Below are 543 nucleotides of genomic sequence, written 5' to 3'. Positions count from 1 at the left end.
CCTGGCAGAAATTTTCAAAAAAAAATGTACATATGCACTTGTGTTTTTAAAAGCATTTGAACTATGACTTGGCGTCCCGAGACTGCCCAGGTTGGTCAGCCTGTGAGTCATGAACCATTCCAAGAGCCAATACTGGTCTGCTCCAGCCAGAGCCATTGGTGCTCCTTGACCAGGCCTGCAAAGAGGATGGTTTTGGCCTCTTATCTTCTAGTCCAGGGGTAGTCAAACTGCGGCCCTCCAGAGGTCCATGGACTACAATTCCCAGGAGCCCCTGCCAGCGAACACTGGCAGGGGCTCCTGGGAATTGTAGTCCATGGACCTCTGGAGGGCCGCAGCTTGACTACCCCTGTTCTAGTCCCTGCCAATAAAAAGCCCCACCATGAAGCCCTCCAGTGGCCTTTCTCCAGGGGTCTGGTCTGGGGTAGTCTGCACCAATGGGCAGAAGCTCCTCCTCCTTGGAGCAGGCAGCGTCACAGTCCCCCCCCCCCCCATGCACACACGCAATTCCTGAAGAAGGAAGGGCTTCCCCAAACTCCCCAGTTC

The sequence above is a fragment of the Paroedura picta genome, chromosome 11, assembly GCF_049243985.1.
Source record: "Paroedura picta isolate Pp20150507F chromosome 11, Ppicta_v3.0, whole genome shotgun sequence".
In the NCBI taxonomy this organism is placed as follows: Eukaryota; Metazoa; Chordata; class Lepidosauria; order Squamata; family Gekkonidae; genus Paroedura; species Paroedura picta.
This window is presented reverse-complemented; position numbering follows the sequence as displayed.